This window comes from Pan troglodytes, chromosome X (assembly GCF_028858775.2).
Source record: "Pan troglodytes isolate AG18354 chromosome X, NHGRI_mPanTro3-v2.0_pri, whole genome shotgun sequence".
Classification (NCBI taxonomy): Eukaryota; Metazoa; Chordata; class Mammalia; order Primates; family Hominidae; genus Pan; species Pan troglodytes.
In genome coordinates this window covers 63017082-63038210 of record NC_072421.2, presented here as the reverse complement: position 1 = coordinate 63038210, position 21129 = coordinate 63017082, and the positions used below count along the sequence as shown (strand labels likewise).

Sequence of the window (21129 nt, the reverse complement as noted above, 5' to 3'; positions counted from 1 at the left end):
TGCAGAGACACACATAGGCTCAAAATAGAGGGATGGAGGAAGATCTACCAAGCAAATGGAAAACAGAAAAAGGCAGGGGTTACAATCCTAGTCTCTGATAAAACAGACTTCAATCAACAAAGATCAAAAGAGACAAAGAGGCCATTACATAATGGTAAAGGGATCAGTTCCACAAGAAAATCTAACTATCCTAAATATGTATGCACCCAACACAGGAGAACCCAGATTCATAAAGCCAGTCCTTAGAGACCTAGAAACAGACTTAGACTCCCACACAATAATAATGGGAGACTTTAACACCCCACTGTCAACATTAGATCAACAAGACAGAAAGTTAACAGGGATATCCAGGAATTGGACTCAGCTCTGCACCAAGCGGACCTAATAGACATCTACAGAACTCTCCACCCCAAATCAACAGAATATACATTCTTCTCAGCACCACACTGCACTTATTCCAAAATTGACCACATAGTTGGAAGTAAAGCACTCCTCAGCAAATGAAAAAGAACAGAAATTATAACAAACTGTCTCTCAGACCACAGTGCAATCAAACTAGAATTCAGGATTAAGAAACTCACTCAAAATCGCTCAACTACATGGAAACTGAACAACCTGCTCCTGAATGACTACTGGGTACATAACAAAATGAAGGCAGAAATAAAGACGTTCTTTGAAACCAACGAGAACAAAGACACAACATACCAGAATCTCTGGGACACATTCAAAGCAGTGTGTAGAGGGAAATTTATAGCACTAAATGCCCACAAGAGAAAGCGGGAAAGATCCAAAATTGACACCCTAATATCACAATTAAAAGAACTAGAGAAGCAAGAGCAAACATGTCCAAAAGGTAGCAGAAGGCAAGAAATAACTACAGTCAGAGCAGAACTGAAGGAAATAGAGATACAAAAAACCCTTCAAAAAATCAATGAAACCACGGGCTGGTTTTTGAAAAGATCAACAAAATTGATAGACTGCTAGCAAGACTAATAAAGAAGAAAAGAGAGAAGAATCAAATAGATGCAATAAAAAATGATAAAGGGGATATCACCACTGATACCACAGAAATACAAACTACCATCAGAGAATACTAAAAACACCTCTATGCAAACAAACTAGAAAATCCAGAAGAAATGAATAAATTACTGGACACATACACCCTGCCAAGACTAAACCAGGAAGAAGTTGAATCCCTGAATAGACCAATAACAGGATCTGAAAATGAGGCAATAATTAATAGCCTACCAACCAAAAAAAGTCCAGGAACAGACAGATTCACAGCCAAATTCTTCCAGAGGTACAAAGAGGAGCTGGTACCATTCCTCCTGAAACTATTCCAATCAATAGAAAAAGAGGGAATCCTCCCTAATTCATTTTATGAGGCCAGCAACATCCTGATTACCAAAGCCTGGCAGAGACACAACAAAAAAAAAGGAATTTTAGACCAATACCCCTGATGAATATCAATGCAAAGATCTTCAATAAAATACTGGTAAACCAAATCCAGCAGCACATCAAAAAGCTTATCCACCATGATCAAGTGGGCTTCATCCCTGGGATGCAAGACTGGTTCAACATACGCAAATCCATAAATGTAATCCAGCATATCAACAGAACCAAAGACAAAAACCACACGATTATCTCAATAGATGCAGAAAAGGCCTTTGACAAAAGTCAGCAGCCCTTCATGCTAAAAACTCTCAATAAATTAGGTATTGAAGGGACGTAGCTCAAAATAATAAGAGCTATTTATGACAAACCGACAGCCAATATCATACTGAATAGGCAAAAACTGGAAGCATTCCCTTTGAAAACTGGCACAAGACAGGGATTCCCTCTCTCACCATTCCTATTCAACATAGTGTTGGAAGTTCTGGCCAGAGCCATCATGCAGGATAAAAAAAAAGGGTATTCAATTAGGAAAAGAGGAAGTCAAATTGTCCCTGTTTGCAGATGATATTGTATATTTAGAAAATCCCATCATTTCAGCCCAAAATCTCCTTAAGCTGATATGCAACTTCAGCAAACTCTCATAATACAAAATCAATGTGCAAAAATCACAAGTATTCCTATACACCAATAACAGACAAACAGAGAGCCAAATCATGAGTGAACTCCCATTCACAATGGCTTCAAAGAGAATAAAATACCTAGGAATCCAAGTTATAAGGGATGTGAAGGACCTCTTCAAGGAGAACTACAAATCACTGCTCAAAGAAATAAGAGAGGACACAAACAAATGGAAGAACATTCCATGCTCATGGATAGAAAGAATCAAAATCGTGAAAATGGCCATACTGCCCAAGGTAATTTATAGATTCAATGCCATCCCCATCATGCCACCAATGACTTTCTTCACAGAATTGGAAAAAACTACTTTAAAGTTCACACAGAACCAAAAAAGAGCCTGCATTGGCAAGACAATCCTAAGCCAAAAGAACAGAGCTGGCGACATCATGCTACCTGACTTCAAACTATACTACAAGGCTACAGTAACCAAAACAACATGGTACTGGTACCAAAACAGAGATGTAGACAAAAGGAACAGATCAGAGCCCTCAGATATGATACCACACATCTACAACCATCTGATCTTTAACAAACCTGACAAACACAAGAAATGGGGAAAGGATTCCCTATTTAACAAATGGTGCTGGGAAAACTGGCTAGCCATATGTTCCAACTCCTGTTCTTTCTTTGTTTCAAATATCATAGAATATCTTTTTCCATCCGTTTATCTTCAGTCTGTCTGTGTCTTTACAAGGGAAGTCTGTTTCTCATAGGCAACATATCATTGGGTCTTTTTAAAATCAATTCAGCCACTCTATGTCTTTTGATTGTAGAATTTAGTCCATTTACATTTGATGTTATTGGTAATACTGAATAATTAGTAACATTCAATGATAAGCAAAGAATTACTCCTGACATTTTTTTAAAACTATAGCAATAGTTTATTAACCATAAAAGGTTAACTTTTAAGGAATACCAACTTTTTTTTCCTTTTTTAAAAAAATTTATTTATTATTATTATACTTTAAGTTTTAGGGTACATGTGCACAATGTGCAGATTAGTTACATATGTATACATGTGCCACGCTGGTGCGCTGCACCCACTAACTCGTCATCTAGCATTAGGTATATCTCCCAATGCTATCCCTCCCCACACCCCGCAACAGTCCCCAGAGTGTGATGTTCCCCTTCCTGTGTCCATGTGTTCTCATTGTTCAATTCCCACCTATGAATGAGAATATGCGGTGTTTGGTTTTTTGTTCTTGTGACAGTTTACTGAGAATGATGATTTCCAATTTCATCCATGTCCCTACAAAGGACATGAACTCATCATTTTTCATGGCTGCATAGTATTCCATGGTTTATATGTGCCACATTTTGTTAATCCAGTCTATCATTGTTGGACATTTGGGTTGGTTCCAAGTCTTTGCTATTGTGAATCATGCCACAATAAACATACGTGTGCATGTGTCTTTATAGCAGCATGATTTATAGTCCTTTGGGTATATACCCAGTAATGGGATGGCTGGGTCAAATGGTATTTCTAGTTCTAGATCCCTGAGGAATCGCCACACTGACTTCCACAATGGTTGAACTAGCTTACAGTCCCACCAACAGTGTAAAAGTGTTCCTATTTCTCCACATCCTCTCCAGCACCTGTTGTTTCCTGACTTTTTAATGATTGCCATTCTAACTGGTGTGAAATGGTATCTCATTGTGGTTTTGATTTGCTTTTCTCTGATGGCCAGTGATGGTGAGCATTTTTTCATGTGTTTTTTGGCTGCATAATTGTCTTCTTTTGAGAAGTGTCTGTTCATGTCCTTGGCCAACTTTTTGATGGGGTTGTTTGTTTTTTTCTTGTAAGTTTGTTTGAGTTCATTGTAGATTCTGGATATTAGCCCTTTGTCAGATGAGTAGGTTGCAAAAATTTTCTCCCATTTTGTAGGTTGCCTGTTCACTCTGATGGTAGTTTCTTTTGCTGTGCAGAAGCTCTTTAGTTTAATTAGATCCCATTTGTCAATTTTGGCTTTTGTTGTCATTGCTTTTGGTGTTTTAGACATGAAGTCCTTGCCCAAGCCTATGTCCTGAATGGTAATGCCTAGGTTTTCTTCTAGGGTTTTTATGGTATTAGGTCAAACGTTTAAGTCTTTAATCCATCTTGAATTGATTTTTGTATAAGGTGTAAGGAAGGGATCCAGTTTCAGCTTTCTACATATGGATAGCCAGTTTTCCCAGCACCATTTATTAAATAGGGAATCCTTTCCCCATTGCTTGTTTTTGTCAGGTTTGTCAAAGATCACATAGTTGTAGATATGCGGCATTAATTCTGACGTCTCTGTTCTGTTCCATTGATCTATATCTCTGTTTTGGTACCAGTACCATGCTGTTTTGCTTACTGTAGCCTTGTAGTATTGTTTGAAGTCAGGTAGGGTGATGCCTCCAGCTCTGTTCTTTTGGCTCAGGATGACTTGGCAATGCGGGCTCTTTTTTGTTTCCATATGAACTTTAAAGTAGATTTTTCCAATTCTGTGAAGAAAGTCATTGGTAGCTTGATTGGGATGGCGTTGAATCTGTAAATTACCTTGGGCAGTATGGCCATTTTCACGATATTGGTTCTTCCTACCCATGAGCATGGAATGTTCTTCCATTTGTTTGTATCCTCTTTTATTTCCTTGAGCAGTGGTTTGTAGTTCTCCTTGACGAGGTCCTTCACATCCCTTGTAAGTTGGATTCCTAGGTATTTTATTCTCTTGGAAGCAATTGTGAATGGGAGTTCACTCATGATTTGGCTCTCTGTTTGTCTGTTGTTGGTGTACAAGAATGCTTGTGATTTTTGTACGTTGATTTTATATTTTGAGACTTTGCTGAAGTTGCTTATCAGCTTAAGGAGATTTTGGGCTGAGATGATGGGGTTTTCTAGATATACAATCATGTCATCTGCAAACACGGACAATTTGACTTCCTCTTTTCCTAATTGAATACCCTTTATTTCCTTCTCCTGCCTGATTCCCCTAGCCAGAACTTCCAATACTATGTTGAATAGGAGTGGTGAGAGAGGGCATCCCTGTCGTTTGCCAGTTTTCAAAGGGAATGCTTCCAGTTTTTGCCCATTCAGTATGATATTGGCTGTGGGTTTGTCATAAATAGCTATTATTATTTTGAGATACGTCCCATCAATACCTAATTTATTGAGAGTTTTTAGCATGAAGGGTTGTTGAATTTTGTCAAAGGCCTTTTCTGCATCTATTGAGATAATCATGTGGTTTTTGTCTTTGGTTCGGTTTATATGCTGGATTACATTTATTGATTTGCGTATATTGAACCAGCCTTGCATCCCAGGGATGGAGCCCACTTGATCATGGTGGATAAGCTTTTCGATGTGCTGCTGGATTCGGTTTGCCAGTATTTTATTGAGGATTTTTGCATCAATGTTCATCAAGGATATTGGTCTAAAATTCGCTTTTTTGGTTGTATCTCTGCCCGGCTTTGGTATCAGGATGATGCTGGCCTCATAAAATGAATTAGGGAGGATTCCCTCTTTTTCTATTGATTGGAATAGTTTCAGAAGGAATGGTACCAGTTCCTCTTTGTACCTCTGGTAGAATTGGCTGTGAATCCATCTGGTCTTGGACTCTTTATCGTTGGTAAGTATTGATTATTGCCACAGTTTCAGCTCCTGTTATTGGTCTATTCAGAGATTCAACTTATTCCTGGTTTAGTGTTGGGAGAGTGTATGTGTCGAGGAATTTATCCATTTCTTCTAGGTTTTCTAGTTTATTTGTGTAGAGGTGTTTGTAGTATTCTCTGATGGTAGTTTGTATTTCTGTGGGATCAGTGGTGACATCCCCTTTATCATTTTTTATTGCGTCTATTTGATTCTTCTCTCTTTTTTTCTTTATTAGTCTTGCTAGCGGTCTATCAATTTTGTTGATCCTTTCAAAAAACCGGGTCCTTCATTCGTTAATTTTTTTAAGGGTTTTTTTGTGTCTCTATTTCCTTCATTTCTGGTCTGATTTTAGTTATTTCTTGCCTTCTGCTAGCTTTTGAATGTGTTTGCTCTTGCTTTTCTAGTTCTTTTAATTGTGATGTTAGGGTGTCAATTTTGGATCTTTCCTGCTTTCTCTTGTGGACCTTTAGTGCTATAAATTTCCCTCTACACACTGCTTTGAATGTGTCCCAGAGATTCTGGTATGTTGTGTCTTTGTTCTCATTGGTTTCAAAGAACATCTTTATTTCTGCCTTCATTTCGTTATGTACCCAGTAGTAATTCAGGAGCAGGTTGTTCAGTTTCAATGTAGTTGAGCGGTTTTGAGTGAGATTCTTAATCCTGAGTTCTAGTTTGATTGCACTGTGGTCTGAGAGATAGTTTGTTATAATTTCTGTTATTTTACATTTGCTGAGGAGAGCTTTACTTCCAAGTATGTGGTCAATTTTGGAATAGGTGTGGTGTGGTGCTGAAAAAAATGTATATTCTGTTGATTTGGGGTGGAGAGTTCTGTAGATGTCTATTAGGTCCACTTGGTGCAGAGCTGAGTTCAATTCCTGGGTATCTTTGTTGACTTTCTGTCTTGTTGATCTGTCAATGTTGACAGTGGGGTGTTAAAGTCTCCCATTATTAATGTGTGGGAGTCTAAGTCTCTTTGTAGGTCACTCAGGACTTGCTTTATGAATCTGTGTGCTCCTGTTTTGAGTGCATATATATTTAGGATAGTTAGCTCTTCTTGTTGAATTGATCCCTTTACCATTAAGTAATGGCCTTCTTTGTCTCTTTTGATCTTTGTTGGTTTAAAGTCTGTTTTATCAGAGACTAGGATTGCAACCCCTGCCTTTGTTTTCCATTTGTTTGGTAGATCTTCCTCCATCCTTTTATTTTGAGCCTATGTGTTTCTCTGCCCGTGAGATGGGTTTCCTGAATACAGAACACTGATGGGTCTTGACTCTTTATCCAATTTGCCAGTCTGTGTCTTTTAATTGGAGCATTTAGTCCATTTACATTTAAAGTTAATATTGTTATGTGTGAATTTGATCCTGTCATTATGATGTTAGCTGGTTATTTTGCTCGTTAGTTGATGCAGTTTCTTCCTAGTCTCGATGGTCTTTACATTTTGGCATGATTTTGCAGCGGCTGGTACTGGTTGTTCCTTTCCATGTTTAGCGCTTCCTTCAGGAGCTCTTTTAAGGAGGGCCTGGTGGTGAGAAAATATCTCAGCATTTGCTTGTCTGTAAAGTATTTTATTTCTCCTTCACTTATGAAGCTTAGTTTGGCTGGATATGAAATTCTGTGTTGAAAATTCTTTTCTTTAAGAATGTTGAATATTGGTCCCCACTCTCTTCTGGCTTATAGAGTTTCTGCTGAGAGATCTGCTGTTAGTCTGATGGGCTTCCCTTTGAGGATAACCCTACCTTTCTCTCTGGCTGCCCTTAACATTTTTCCTTCACTTCAACTTTGGTGAATCTGAGAATTATGTTTCTTGGTGTTGCTCTTCTCGAGGAGTATCTTTGTGGCGTTCTCTGTATTTCCTGAATCTGAATGTTGGCCTGCCTTGCTAGATTGGGGAAGTTCTCTTGGATAATATCCTGCAGAGTGTTTTCCAACTTGGTTCCGTTCTCCCCGTGACTTTCAGGTACACCAATCAGACGTAGATTTGGTCTTCTCACATAGTCCCATATTTCTTGGAGGCTTTGCTCATTTCTTTTTCTTCTTTTTTCTCTAAATTTCCCTTCTTGCTTCATTTCATTCATTTCATCTTCCATCGTTGACACCCTTTCTTCCAGTTGATCACATCAGCTCCTGAGGCTTCTGCATTCTTCACGTAGTTCTTGAGCCTTGGTTTTCAGCTCCATCAGCTCCTTTAAGCACTTCTCTGTATTGGTTATTCTAATTATACATTCGTCTAAATGTTTTTCCAAGTTTTCAACTTCTTTGCCTTTGGTTTGAATGTCCTCCCGTAGCTCGGATTAATTTGATCATCTGAAGCCTTCTTCTCTCAGCTCTTCAGTCATCCTCTGTCCAGCTTTGTTCCGTTGCTGGTGAGGAACTGCGTTCCTTTGGAGGAGGAGAGGCGCTCTGCTTTTTAGAGTTTCCAGTTTTTCTGCTCTGTTTTTTCCCTATCTTTGTGGTTTTATCTACTTTTGGTCTTTGATGATGGTGATGTACAGATGGGTTTTTGGTGTGGATGTCCTTTCTGTTTGTTAGTTTTCCTTCTAACAGACAGGACCCTCAGCTGCAGGTCTGTTGGAGTACCCGGCCGTGTGAGGTGTCCATCTGCCCTTGCTGGGGGGTGCCTCCCAGTTAGGCTGCATGGGGGTCAGAGGTCAGGGACTCACTTGAGGAGGCAGTCTGCCCGTTCTCAGATCTCCAGCGGCGTGCTGGGAGAACCACTGCTCTCTTCAAAGCTGTCAGACAGGGACATTTAAGTCTGCAGAGGTTACTCTTGTCTTTTCGTTTGTCTGTGCCCTTCTCCCAAAGGTGGAGCCTACAGAGGCAGGCAGGCCTCCTTGAGCTGTGGCAGGCTCCACCCAGTTCGATCTTCCCGGCTGCTTTGTTTACCTAAGCAAGCCTGGGCAATTGCGGGCACCCCTCCCCTAGCCTCGCTGCTGCCTTGCAGTTTGATCACAGACTGCTGTGCTAGCAATCAGCGAGACTCCGTGGGCATAGGACCCTCTGAGCCATGTGGGGGATATAATCTCCTGGTGCGCCATTTTTTAAGCCCGTCGGAAAAGCGCAGTATTAGGGTGGGAGTGACCCAATTTTCCAGGTGCCGTCTGTCACCCCTTTCTTTGACTAGGAAAGGGAACTCCCTGACCCCTTGCACTTCCCGAGTGAGGCAATGCCTCACCCTGCTTTGGCAGGCACATCGTGCGTGCACCAACTGACCTGTGCCCACTGTCTGGCACTCCCTAGTGAGATGAACCTGGTACCTCAGATGGAAATGCAGAAATCACCCTTCTGAGTCACTCACACTGGGAGCTGTAGACTGGAGCTGTTCCTATTCGGCCATCTTGGCTCCTCCCCCACTCCTGCCATTTTGTGATGTATTTCCTGGTTGTTTTGTAGTCTTCTTTCTTTCCTTCCTTCTCGTCTTCCTTTTAGTGAAGGTAATTTTGTCTGGTCGTATGCTTTAATTTCTTAATTTTTTTTGTATCTGTTGTTTATTTTTTTGATTTGAGGTTACCATGAGGCTTGCAAATACTATCTTATAACCCATTATTTTCAGGGTGATAAAGTCTTAACACTCTTTACCTAAACAAACAAGAATAAACTAAAAAACACTCTACACCTTAAATTAATCTCGTCTTTTTAATCTTTCAATTTCTATTTATATCTCACTGTAGTGTCTTTGACTTGAAAAGTTGTAGTTCTTTTTGATTGGTTCATCTTTAAGTCTTTCTATTTAAGATAGGGGAAGTTTACAAGCCACATTTATTGTGTTATAATATTTTGAATTTTCCTTTGTGCTTATTATTATCTGTGAGTATTGTAAGGTCAGATGATTTCTTTTTTTTTTGAGATGGAGTCTCGCTCTGTCACCCAGGCGGGAGTGCAGTGGCACAATCTCCACTCACTGCAAGCTTCACCCCCCAGGTTCATGCCATTCTCCTGCCTCAGTCTCCCGAGTAGCTGGGACTACTGGCACCAGCCACCATGCCCGGTTAATTTTTTTGAATTTTTAGTAGAGATGGGGTTTCACCGTGTTCGCCAGGATGGTCTTGATCTCCTGACCTCGTGATCTGCCCACCTCAGCCTCCCAAAGTGCTGGGATTACAGGCTGAGCTGCTGTGACTGACCTCCAGATGATTTCTTATTGCTCACTAATGTACTTTCTTTCTGATTGAAGTACTTCCTTTAGCATTTGATGTAGGGTAAGTGTGGTGTTGGTAAAATTCCTCAGCTTTTGTTTGTCTGGGAAAATCTTTATTTCTTCATTATGTTTGAAGAATTTTTTTTTGGTTAACCATTTCTTTTTTTTCCCCAAAGCTCTTTACGTATGTCATGTCACTCTTTTGTTGCTTGCAAGGTGTCCACTGAAAAGTCTGCTGCCAGGTGTATTGTGGCGCTACTGTATATTATTTGTTTCTTTTGTCTTGTTGCTTTTAGGATCCTTTCTTTACTCTTGACCTTTGCAAGCTTGATTATTAAGTGCCTTGGGGTAGGCTTCTTTGGGTTAAATCTACTCGGGGTTCTGTAACCTTCTTGTACTTAGATATCGATTTTTTTCCCCAGGTTTGGTAAGTTCTGTGTTATTATTTTTTGAATAATCTCTCTAATCATATCTCTTTCTCTACCTCCTCTTTAAGGCCAATAACTCTTAGATTTGCTCTTATGAGGCCGTTTTCTAGATATTCTATGTGTGCTTCATTGTTTTTTCTTCTTTTTTTTTTGTCTCCTCGGACTGTATATTTTAAAATAGCCCACCTTCAAGTCCACTAATTTGTTCTTCTGCTTGATTAGTTCTATTAAAAGACTTTGGTGCATTCTTCAGTATGCCAATTGCATTTTTCAGTTCCAGAATTTCTACTTGATTCTTTTTAATTATTTCAATCTTTTTATTAAATTTATCTGATAGAACTTTGAATTCCTTCTCTGTGATATCTTGAATTTGTCAGTTTTCTCGAAACAGCTATCTTATCTATCTGAAAGGTCACATATCTCTGTTTCTCTTGGATTGGCTCCTGGTGCCTTATTTAGTTTGGTGGAGTCATGTTTTCGTATATGGTCTTGATGCTTGCAGATGTTCTTTGGTGTCTGGGCATTGAAAAGTTACATATTTATTGTAGTCTTCACAATCTGGGTTTGTTTGTACTCAGTCCATCTTGAGAAGGCTTTCTGGGTATTTGAAAGAACTTGGGTGTTGTGATGTTAGCTGTATCTGCATTAGAGGGCAACCCAAGCCCAGTAATACTGTGGTTTCTGTAAACTCAAAAAGGTATCACTTTGGTGGCCTTGGATAAGATCTGGAAGAATTCTATGTATTAAGGCAGAAACGCTTGTTTTCTTTCCTTACTTTTCCCAAACAGAATATCTCTCTTTGCTGAGCTGCTTGGAGCTAGGTTTCGTGTGACTTAAGCAGCCCAGTGAGTACCACCACTGGATATGTGCTGGGTCAGACCTGAGGCCAGCAAAACACTCGGTTTCACCCAAGGCCCATTGTAACCACTGTCTGGCTACCACCTATTTTCACTCAAGGCCAGAGGGCGCTACAATTTGCCGGTCATAAAGCCAGCCAGCATTGCATCTCTCCCTTCAGGGCAGCAAGTTTCTCCAGTACCAGGGCAGTCCAGAAATACTGTCCAGCCACCAAAGACTAGAGTCAAAAACCTTAGAAATCTACCTGTGCTATTGTACTATGGCTGAGTTGGTGCTCAATGAGATGCTTTCCCTATCCTCTCCACAGGAAGCAGAGCCTCAGCCCATTACCACCACCACCACAGGCCCACTGGAAGTATTTTCAAGCTACCACTGATGTTCACTTAATGCCCAATGGATCTTTAGCATGTGGTGAATGTTGCCAGGCTTGAGACTCACCCTTTAGGGCAGTGGGCTCCATTTTGGCCCAAGGCACGTCCAGAAATGCTGTCTAAGAGCCATGGTCTGGAATCAGAGACCCCAAGAGCCCACTTGGTACTCTACCCTCCTGTGGCCAAGCTGGTACCTAAGGTGCAAGACAAAGTCCCCTTTACTTTTTCCTCTGCTTTTCTCAAGTAGGAGGAGTCTCTCACTGTAGCTATCACAGCTGAAAATATGCTGGATCTCACCTGAAGCCAGCATGTCCCAGTCTCACCCAAGGCCTATGGTGTACTACCTGGGCATTGCTGTGGGTTATTCAGGGGCCAATATATCTTTAGGCAGCAGGTGATGGGTCCTGCCTGGATTGGGTCGTTTCCTTCAAGGTGGTGGGTTCCCTTCTGGCTCAGGATGTATCTAGAAATGTCACCCAGGAACTAAGGCCTACAATGGGGGACTCAAAACTTTGATCAGTGCTCCACCGTACTGTGGCTGAGCTGGTATTCAAGGTGCAAGACAAAGTCCTCTTTACTCTTCCCTCTCATTTCCACAAGTGGAAGAAAGGTGTCTCTTTCGCAGCCATGAGCTGTGCTGTCAAGGGTTGGGCGCGATGTGGCATGTGCTCCCTTAGCCACTATGGCTGGTGTCTCAGCAGGTCACATTCCCCCAATGTGTACTGGCTCTTTGCTTAGCATAGCACTAGGACTCAGCTAGGAGTTGTGGTCCTTGTGTCCTACACTGCCTTTAAAATTTATTTAGAACCCCAAAGCACTTTAGTTTGCAGTGAACTCAAATTCCAACTGCTGGGATGGATAATTCCCCTCTGGCTGGGGCTGGTCTAAATGCCTCCTCCATTGGCGGGCATCAGCTGAGTTCAGTCCTGTTTTGCTTTATGCTGTGACAGGGCAGCAAAACTCAAATCTCACTGTGAAAATTGAGTTCAACGCAAGGTTTCACAACGGCTGTACTCTCCCTTTCCCAAGAGCACAGATTATTTTCTCACACCACACATCTACTGCTAGAGGATAGTGGAGAAGGAGTGGTATTAGAGATTCAAGACTTTCTTACCCACTTCAGTGCCTGATATGGTTTGGCTGTGTCTCCTCTCAAATCTCATCTTGAATTGTAGTTCCCATACTCCCCATGTGTCATGGGAAGGACGTGATGGGAGGTAATTGGATCATGGGGGGCAGTTACCCTCATGCTTTTCTCATGATAGTGAGTGAGTTCTCGCAAGATCTGATGGTTTTATAAGGGGCTTTCCCCCCTTTGCTGGACACGTCTCCTTGCTGCTGCCATGTGAAGAAGGACATGATTGCTTCCCGTTCCACCGTGATTGTAAGTTTCCTGTGACCTCCCGAGCCCTGCAGAACCTAAGTCAATTAAACTTCTTTCCTTTCTAAATTACCCAGTATCGGGCAGTTCTTTATAGCGGTGCGAGAGTGGACTAATACAGTGCCTATTTCAGTGATATAAAGTTAAAACCAAATACTATGAGTGCTCACCTGATTTTTTCTTCTTATGAATGTGCTATTTTTGTTTAGATAGTTATTACACATTTGGTGTTCCTGTGGGAGGGATGCTTGGTGGAGCCTTCTATTTGGCCATCTTACTCCATCCGTAATCAATTAATGCTTAGTAATTTTTTTTTTACTTTAAAAATTTCAACTTTTATTTTGGATTCAGGAGGTATATTTGCAAGTTTGTTACATGGGTATGTTACATGATGCTGAGACTTGCGGTATGATTGATCCCGTCACCCAGGTAGTGAGCGTAGTACCCAACCAATAGGTAGTTTTTCTTTTCATATATATATATAGTATATATTACTATACTATATATATAATATATATTACTATACTATATATAGAGTATATATATAACTATATATAATATATATTACTATACTATATATAGTGTATATATAACTATATATATACGCTGTATAGTTATATATACACTATATATAGTTATATATATACTATATATAGTTATATATATACTGTATATATAGTTATATATATACTGTATATATAGTTATATATATACTTTATATATAGTTATATATACTATATATAAAGTATATATATAACTGTATATATACTATATATAAAGTATATCTATAACTGTATATATACTATAAAGTATATATATAATATATATACTATATATATACACTATATATATACTATATATAGTGTATATATACACTATATATATACTATATATAGTGTATATATACACTATATATATACTATATATACTATATATACACTATATATATATAAAGTATATATATATAACTATACTTTAAGTTCTAGGGTACATGTGCAGAACACGTAGGTTTGTTATATATGTATACATGTGCCATGTTGTTGGTGTGCTGCACTCATTAACTCGTCATTTACATTAGGTATATCTCCTAATGCTATCCCTCCCCCCTCCCACCACCCCACAACAGGCCCCGGTGTGTGATGTTAACTTTCCTGTGTCCAAGTGTCCTCATTGATCAATTCTCACCTATGAGTGAGAACATTCGGTGTTTGGTTTTCTGTCCTTGCGATAGTTTGCTGAGAATGATGGTTTCCAGCTTCATCCATGTCCCTACAAAGGACATGAACTCATCCTTTTTTATGGCTGCATAGTATTCCATGGTGTATATGTGCCACATTTTCTTAATCCAGTCTATCACTGATGGACATTTGGTTTGGTTCCAAGTCTTTTCTGTTGTAAATAGTGCTGCAATAAACATACGTGTGCATGTGTCTTTATAGCAGCATGATTTATAATCCTTTGGGTATATACCCAGTAATGGGATGGCTGGATCAAATGGTATTTCTAGTTCTAGGTCCCTGAGGAATCACCACACTGTCTTCCACAATGGTTGAACTAGTTTACAGTCCCACCAACAGTATAAAAGTGTTCCTATTTCTCCACATCCTCTCCAGCACCTGCTGTTTCCTGACTTTTTAATGATTGCCATTCTAAATGGTTTGAGATGGTATCTCATTGTGGTTTACAAAATGGTTTTACATATGCTATCTCTTTCAATCCTAACAATCGTACTGTGGGGTGAATGGCATAATCCCTGTTGAACAGGGATTCCTGAAGAAACAGACTCAGATACATTATTCTTTCTTCCTTTTTCTCTATTTAGAAAATCTACAAGGCCCACCATAGGAACTATATTTTTCACAAGAAAATCATGGACTGATTAATGTCCAGCTTGAATTCAGTTCACCCTTCTCTGAATTCTTACTGTAAAGTCAGTTTTATGTATTTTACTACTGACATGCTATTTTTTCTTTTCAGTCTTTTCCTGTGTATTGTAATTTAGCAATGTAAAAAGACAAGGATAGATTTTACATTTAATGAATTTGATTCCTATCTGACCTTGATGCATACTTGTGTGATTTTATACAGGTTATCTAGTTCTCCAAACCTCAGTTTCCCCACCTGTGAAATGTGGATAACAATCGTTACCTCTCAATATCGTTTGGTTTATCAAATAAGAAAATTGAAAGTTTTCCTTCCTTCCTTTCCTTCCTTCCTTCCTCCCTTCCTCCCTTCCTCTGTCCCTCTCTCCTGTCCACTCTTCTTCCCTCCCTTCCTTTCTTAAAATATGATGTCCGCATTCAAATTGACATGTTTTCCTTCCTTCCTTCCTTCCTTCCTTCCTTCCTTTCCTTCCTTCCTTCCCTTCCTCCCTTCCTCTCTCCTGTCCTCTCTTCTTCCCTCCCTCCTTTCTTAAAATATGTCCGCAATCAGGCTGAAAGCCCATGATGTCAGTGCACTTATCTTAAACCTCTGTTGCTTCCCCACCACAGTTGAATTAATAATATTTGATACCTACATTTACTTGGACTTGGAAGGCTTGGAATGCATGTTTTTGGAGCACTAGGCTTCTACATATAGTCTCATCATCTAATATCAACTTTCAGAGCCTTTGAATCTAAAATACTTTTGCTGGATCTAATTAAAATTTCAACATACTAATAAGCAAGTTAATGGCTTCCATCTTCACAAATCATTTATTTGTCAAAAAGGGAAATGTAGTTTCTTTGATTTTAATGAATAGGCTTCCCCAGAAACTACATATTTTCTGAAATCATTATTAATACCAATTTTAAACACAAACTCTCTATTGGTGGCTTTTATTGTTGCTATGACACGAATAACAAGCAGTCAGTACACTCATTGACAGAGAGAACTCACTTTAAATCCCTTAAAGTTTGCAATTACTTTTGGTTGGAGGTTAGTGAAAGAAGTGTGAGGTACACTTCTTTGGCAGTTTCTAAAAAGTCTACACTAACACAAGGACTGTGATAGACAATCCCCTAGAAAAACTGACATCTTCTTATATCCCGTTCTTTATTCTTTCTCTTTCTGTTGTATGCCTGAGTGTTACAGCTCCAAATATTATATTTAAATAACCACTTTCTTCAAATGATATTAAAGGGCTTTACAAATACTATTTCTTTAATCTTTCATAATGTCTAGAGCTCTGAAAGATGCATTAATATTTTATTTGTACATTTGCTTGCATCTTGTTCAGAGCTTCAGTCTCAAGTCTGAAGAATTTTTTAAAAGAATATAAAACATTGTCCTTATTCTTAAGTGTTCTTACCTGTTCATACTTTTAGCATACATAAGTAACAGTGACTCTTCCCTTTTTAATTCATTTTCCAGATGAGTTCCATTTATTCTAAGCCTGGATAAAATAATGTACAGCTTGTGGTAGTGGAAAAAAAAACTGGGCTTAGAAATAGACCACAGTTGGATTTCTGGATCCATCGTGTACTGGCTATGTGACTGTACAGACCTTTAACATCCTTGAGGCTCAATTACTTAATTTAGTATGTAAAGATAAATAATAAAATATTGTCATTATTATGAGACTCAAATGAGATGGTGGATATTTAAAATACTTTGAAAATGTAAAGGATTATGCTAATTCTACCTCCGATAAAGCTATCAATGTAAGTGAATGTGTATTATAATTCACAACAGAGAAATAATTTGTGCATTTTTTTCTTTTTCCTTTTGAGGTATATAATAGCATCCTAAAAATTCAATATATAATTTAAATCTTTCTATTAAAATTAAGAATAGGATATTAGAATATCAATGTTGGAATAGACCTTAGAGATAATCTAGTCCATCCCACATTACTGTATAAAAGGGGACAGTGAGGCCAAGAGGAAAAACAAACTTTTTTTAGGTTATACAATTAGGCAGTGGTAAAATCAGGGTTGGAACTCTGGTCCCCTTTCTTCCCATTCAATGTATTTCCTACTCTACTACAATGTCTTACCTAAATGGTCCTGTTGGTCTTTGTTATGAAACTACTGTTCACCTCTAAATTTTCATTCACTGCTTTGAGCCAAGATTTTAATATGAACTGTTAAGCAGGCTTCTCCTTGGTGGTAGATTACTTTTCACAAAGAGAATGACCTAGAAGGCAATTCTTTCACACATTTTACCTTCCTGCCAGTAGATTGTAAACTATTGCATGGCTGCTGGGGCAACAGGTAGGACAACCAGAAAATGTGACCCAAGGCTCGAGGTCATGTTATTTTTTCCTTAGGGAGCAACAAATAGAAAATAAGTTAGTGACTAGCATATGGTAAATATTCCTTTAGTGTTCATTTTATTCAATTTCTCCTCATATTATGATAGAATGTTATTGCCTACAAAGTACTTTCATATTTTTTATTTCAAGTTATTTTCACAACAAATATATGAGGTAAGGATTATTCTCATGTTACAGATGAGAAAACTGAGACTCCGAGAGAGTAAATTAATAGCCAACTTTACACAGTAAACAAGAGAACTGAGAGTTCAACCTAGATTCTCTGACCTCAAATGAAGGGATCTTTCCACTATACCATAATGGCCTATGATTTTGCCATACTTAATGAATTCTGAAAAATATTACTAAAGATGCGACTACAAATTAATAAATGCCATGTGGAAGAAGTTCTAAAGACTGTAACTAAACAAAAACAGACATATCTTAACCTTTCTTCGAAACTATATGAATACTTTTTTTCTTCCTCTTCTTTTTTTTTTTTCAATATAGACGAGGGTCTCACTATGTTGCTCAGGCTGGTCTTGAACTCCTGAGCTCAAGTGATCCTCTCGCTTTGGCCTCCCAAAATGCTGGGATTGCAGGCATAAGCCACCATGCCCAGACAGTCACCAAGCCTGGCCAAGTACCTAAATACTCCTAAATTATAAGAAGAGGCTTCAATTGCTTAGACTGATCAAGTGTCCAAAAGTATGCAACACAAGTCTAGAATCAGTCAGAATTAACCTTGCATTGCTGATTTAGCTAAACAAACAGATCTCAAAAGTTGGAAGGGCTTGATTCTATACTTACAAAGGATACACTTATTCTGGAAATTTTGGTTCTCACTTATGTATTAATAATATATGGAAAAATGCAGAAGGAAAAAAAAACCATAGATGCTTTATTCCTGAGAATGGTTGCTTCTTTCTCTAGTGCAATTTTTTTAAAGTTGCATATATTGTGGTTGTGAAGTATTTTCTGAATATACCACGTGAAAAACTTTCCTCCAAAAACTAAATAAAGTAGGGGCACAATGAAGTAGAGGTAGAATTCTTCATAAGAAAAGCATGAAATGATACAGTCACAGTTTTCTCTTAGATATTTAGATCTTTCTAAGCACAGAGTTAGAAGTCAGAGAGATTTGGATATAAAACAAAACCCTAAACTTAATAGCTATATGATCATAGGCAAGTCAAATAACCTGCTTAAGATAGTTTTTTAATTTGTAAAATGGAGATGATAATACCTACATCATAGGATTGCTATGAGGATTAAATGTGATAACACATGTAAAGCTCTTGGTACTTGATTTGTAAAGTTCCATAAGTGATATTCCCTTTCCTCTCACCCCTTCCTATGATGATTTCCTGTTAATTCCAAAAGCCTACATATTTTCAACCTAAGAAGATAATTTTATTAACTGAGTTGTTCAGATTTTCACCACTGCTTTGATGCCTCAATCTTTCTGGAAGGAAGCTTCACTTTCTTATAAATAAAATGCCTTAACTTTTCATATTACACAGATTATCTCACTATAGTTTACTCTTTCAAACACACACACACAACAACAACAACAACCACTAAAGTACCCACCTCTTAACACCTCAAAAATGTCCAATGTCTGGCATCGATCCTCAGCATGCTCAATTCTTCTTTGGAGGCCTGTAGTCCACGTCTGTATTTTTTACTTTTGTGACTTATCCATCACAACATGACTTTTATCCTCTGTTGCTGAGGCAGAAATGCCAAAAGGAGTCCATAGCCTTGGGTAAAATAGATTCAATGAGCAGAAGGCAAACCTATGATGAGAACTTGATAAATCGACCACTGAAACACCTTTTACCCATTTAAAGTTCAGTATTATAATTTGGGCAGAAAGATATTTGGATCTCAAAGGCTGAGATAATTGTGCTAATTATTCAATAATTGTGCTAATCCAAGATGTAGCACTTTTTTAGTCTTTTATACATATTGAGCCTGAGAATATTCCACAAGCCTAAGAAAACTTATTTTGTGACTGTAAGATTCAGTCTAAAAGAATAATAGCTGAGTTATATGTATAATTTTGAACTATATTTACATAAATTATAAATAATACCATTTTTCAAAAAGAGAACCACGGATGAACAGTGAATTTAATAACTATTATCTAAATTTTATTAAGTAGCAAAATGTTTTTATATATATCCTATGATTTACAGATTAGGTATGACTACTTCCTCTTTTTGACCTTTTATGCAAAACAAAATAAGATCATAAATCGTAAAAGACCACAATTTAGAATAAACATGAATTCCTAACAACTTGAAATACATCACATTTTCACCATGAGAATTTTCTGATCCAATTAAATGAAAAGACATGTGCAGTTTACAAACTTGACAGAAACATACAAACAAAAAAACACTTGAATAAGAATAGCCATCCCTTTCTACCTCACTCCAAAATAAAATAAGTCATTTTGAGAACATTAAAATTAAAATGTTAATCGTTACACTAATAACCACTTGACATTTTATAATTTTAGGTGGTTCAAAAAATGTTTTCTATCTAGAAGTCAGATCATTAAACTATGGTCCAGAAGCAAAGTATGGCCTAACAAAGGTTTGTGGAGGGTCTTATTATTCTTCCCACTACCCAGCTTTGGGAATTTTTCCATTCCTTAAAGATTGCTTTTAGTAGTATAGTGACTGTGTTTTCCAAACTCCAAATCAGGCCAAAATTCTGACACATGAGGGTTTTGTGTTGTTTCTTGGTGCCGGATGCAATCCAGAGGGTGTAATTTAGATATCAAAAAATTAGAATTTCAGGACACATGAAATTAAGACCTCCTAAGGGTGTGTCAAGAAAATAAATAGATAAAACAAAAGAAAAAAATTAGAAGTTTTGGGATATTCTGAAGGTTTAGAAAGATAATGAAAGGGAATATTTGAAATTAAGAATGCCTTGGAAAATTTGTTTACTGTGTGAATAAAACATCTGAATCAAGGTTACTGGATAGGTAAAAAAAAATCAGTTAAAATCGAGAAGAAACTGGAAATCTTATTTAATCTGAAATTATTAGAAAGTATATTCCACAGTTCATTTATACATAAGCAAATTTCAAAAAAATGGTATGTAGCTTTATGTAAATATACTCATAACTCTCTATTAGATGTGCGACATGTTCAAGAGTGAGGTGCTTTTCTAGAGTTGATATTGTAGGGATCTGAGGGTTACTGCCCAACTTTGTATTATCAACCCGTGGAAAAATCTGTTCCCATGAAGCACTGAGATTTGAGCTGGCCATACTAGCAAACATGTTATTTGCAGCTCCTTGTTGCCACAACTATCATGATGAAAGAGTCAGTCTTGTGTACCTATATCTGCTCCTGAGAAGTCCCCTTCTGATTCTACAGTTTTAATGATTTATAGATGCAATAACAATATCTTTGTGGGTAGCCAAGAAAAGGGTCACAAGTTGCCTCCACAGTCAGGAAGGACACTAAGAAGAAAGATCTGACTAGCTTTCATTCTGCTATACTGAGCTTCACGAGGACAGGGTGAGTGTTATTCATCTCTAAGGCCCTGTGCTAAGCCTTACATGTAGTAGATGCTCAATAAATATCTGCTAAATATCTTATAAGATCCTCAAGGGAGAAAGCATTTTCCTGATCTTCCAAGTTTTTCATTATGTACTCATCACTGAATAGTAGCTATTTTTGTGAGTTGACTATCATCACATAGGTAAACATAATAAGAAGCAATGTTTTGAAGAAGCAGATAAAGTGAGTCACATAATAGTGCAAATGTAGATATGTATCCTAGGGGAGCTTCTACTCACCTACCTTCCTGTGTAACCAGGATGAAGGAGATAGGTGGTCGTTATCTCTTCTTTCAAGTATCACCTGGGAAACCCATCATTCTTATAAGAAGCAGTGGTATCTTGCAACTTGGCTATTTAGTCTATTTCCTTGTAGAGGGGTAAAAACAAGCAGAATTGGTGACTGTTAATTACATAAACCCCTCGGAGTTAAATCTTTATAGAAGACAGAGGTAG

General features: G+C 38.1%; 1 protein-coding gene across 17 annotated transcripts in view; it reads right to left on the bottom strand.

Annotated features, from left to right (window-relative positions):
* ZC3H12B (zinc finger CCCH-type containing 12B) overlaps nt 1-21129 on the bottom strand; it is a 461523-nt gene that overhangs the window by 118155 nt on the left and 322239 nt on the right. For 11 of the 17 annotated variants that reach the window (XM_063803880.1, XM_054676379.2, XM_054676381.2 and 8 more), the window contains 2 exons: nt 20918-21042; nt 18684-18853 (listed from right to left, as the gene is read on the bottom strand). The exons of 3 other annotated variants lie outside the window; for them this stretch is intronic. The gene's annotated coding sequence lies outside the window, so the exon portion shown is untranslated. Of the gene's footprint in view, nt 1-18683; nt 18854-20913; nt 21043-21129 lie in introns of all 17 variants that reach the window. 3 more of the 17 variants (XM_063803886.1, XM_054676377.2, XM_063803884.1) reach the window with 1 other exon arrangement.